This window comes from Branchiostoma floridae, chromosome 3, assembly GCF_000003815.2.
Source record: "Branchiostoma floridae strain S238N-H82 chromosome 3, Bfl_VNyyK, whole genome shotgun sequence".
Taxonomy (NCBI): Eukaryota; Metazoa; Chordata; class Leptocardii; order Amphioxiformes; family Branchiostomatidae; genus Branchiostoma; species Branchiostoma floridae.
This window is the reverse complement of record NC_049981.1, coordinates 24,880,698-24,883,198: the sequence shown is the minus strand read 5'-3', so window position 1 is coordinate 24,883,198 and position 2,501 is coordinate 24,880,698.

Below are 2,501 nucleotides of genomic sequence, written 5' to 3'. Positions count from 1 at the left end.
GGGAGCTGCATCAGGCACTGGGTAGGAGTCTGCTGCAGGAGCGAAGAACTCGGCAGATCTGCATTATGGTGTACAAATGCCTTCATGGCCTAGCACCCAACTACCTACTCAACACATTTCGTTTCAATAACCAAATCCACAGTCATAACACCAGACAAGCACAACTCCTACATAAACCTAACTACACTTCAAGAGCAGGTCAACGCACATTTGCATTCAGGGCAGCTGAAATATATAATACACTTAACCCTGAGACAAAACAAGCAACTACTCTTAAAGCCTTTAAACAGTCTCTGATATCATAATGCTGACATCTGACCTCTGATCCCAATGACTGTTCAATTACCTTATGATTTTTGTGATCTTGGGCTGTTATTGTGTATGAGTTGTTATTAGTAAGTTGCGTGTATGATTTACTGATCCGAATTGGATTATTCTGTCTTATGTTCAGTCCTATTGATCAGGACAAATGGCACTGATATCTGACCTCTGACCGCAATGACCGTCCAATGACCTTATGAGTTTGTGATCTTGAGTTGTTTTTGTTATTAAATATGAGTTGTTATTCTTTTGAGTTTTCCTAAGTTGCCTGTATGATTTACAAATCCGAATTGGATTATTGCTTTGTTATGTTCAATCCTATGTTAGTAGATATTTTTTGTACTTTGAGTTATTATTATTGTTATAGGGCTCCCTTGGAAATCAGTTACTACATTAACTGAAGGCACTACCCTAAAGATCAATAAAATAAAATGAAATAAAAGTGTCCAGTATCCTAGTGTCTACTCGAACCTTGTAACGGAGCACAGTTTTTGCCATTTGGTTTAAACGAGAAGCACATGTACCGCCGATGATGGTCAATTTCGATAAATCCTTCAAGAGCAGAAAATCATTATACCCATTTGATAAACATTCAAGGGTGTGAATCTGGATGTCTGAAGTGTGCATATCTCGGAAATTACTGCTACTGCACCAGCAGATCTCCTTAAATTCGTCGTATAATTTGTTGGTGCAGTTGTCGGTATTATGGTTAGTGTCAGTATTATGGTAGGGGGTGTTACTCGCGGTTCGCTGACACGTACAATGTGCACAGTGCAACTCGCTGTTAACCCATCGGAAATATGGTCTCCTTCCGGTCCTGCCACATTACTACTTGGTTGTGCGGGTCCTTTTAAGGGCTTAAAAGCATGGCTGTGTGGTTGGCATTCTGTCAAAAAGAAACAGCGAACAAAAGAAATCAATCTTTTATTTTTTTAAACCTTTGTTAACTAGCGAAAGAGCAAACCGGCCAGCAGGCCGCTTTTCACTGAGGTAATAAGGGACGAGTTCACTCTCACTGCAGGTGCGTCAAGCTTGGGTCACTGCGGGGTTCGTTCACTGCGTCGCTGTTTTATTATTTTCTCCGATTTTTTATTGTTTAGATATTGCGTAATACGTAAAAGTATGACTTAGAAGACGACAAAATACACAAAAAGTAAGAAAATTCGTTCCTTTTGTCTGCAATTTGTTGAGTATCTTTTGAACCTCGCAGTGACGCGAGCTTGACTCAAGTGCAGCGAGAGTGCACCTTGAGGGTCAGACAAATACATAACAGAGAACCAGTTCACATCATTATAACCAGTTCTGTCCTCATTAGCCAATAACCAACCAATTTCAGACTCGTCACATTGAGTATTTAGTTTGAGGTTATCATAAATACGGAAAATGGATTATTGTTTAAGATCAGCTTCCTTCAATATTAGCCAACTATTGATCACTTCAAACCAGTCGCCATTGATAATAAATAGGGCAGCCAAAAACCACAGGCGAAATGAAATACCTTTTACCATCGGCATAATTGGCCAATCATAGCTCAGTTTCCTTAAGGCCCCCTCTCACTTGACGTGCGGCACGATTGCGGCAATGCAGCCATAGGAAGAGGCACGAGCACTTTTACATCTGAGTAATGTAACGTTACAGTCCACACAACGGATATATTACGTTGAGATTTCCCACGACTTTCGGCGTACAATGTGTTTTCCATAACCGTTTCTATAGCCCTGGCTTCACAGCTGTGCAGGCACTACCGTAACGGAAAGTGGCTGGTCGAGCTTATGCGTGTGCAGCTAACGTGCTGGACTAAGGGCCCTGAAATTGGCGTCATCAAACTTGACCCTAGTGAGTAACAGACAGACAGAAACACACACACACACACACAAACACACACACACACTCGCACGAACAAACGATACCCCATGGCCCAAATAACCTTCTCGGTGATGAAGAAGCGGATGTGGGAGACTGATGCACGTGTGTGACGCACATCAGTGGTGACGGATTCTCCCTGTTGATGTGATTTCCTGCTAATGAGATTCCTTTCTTACAAGACTCGATGTCAGGCAACCGGTGTGCTTCCAATATCTAATGGTTTCCGCTATTCTGTGTGATAAAAGACTATATAGAACCAGACAAACCGTAAATCAAAGGCTTCAAACTCCTTTTGACAGCGCTTCCTGGTTTTG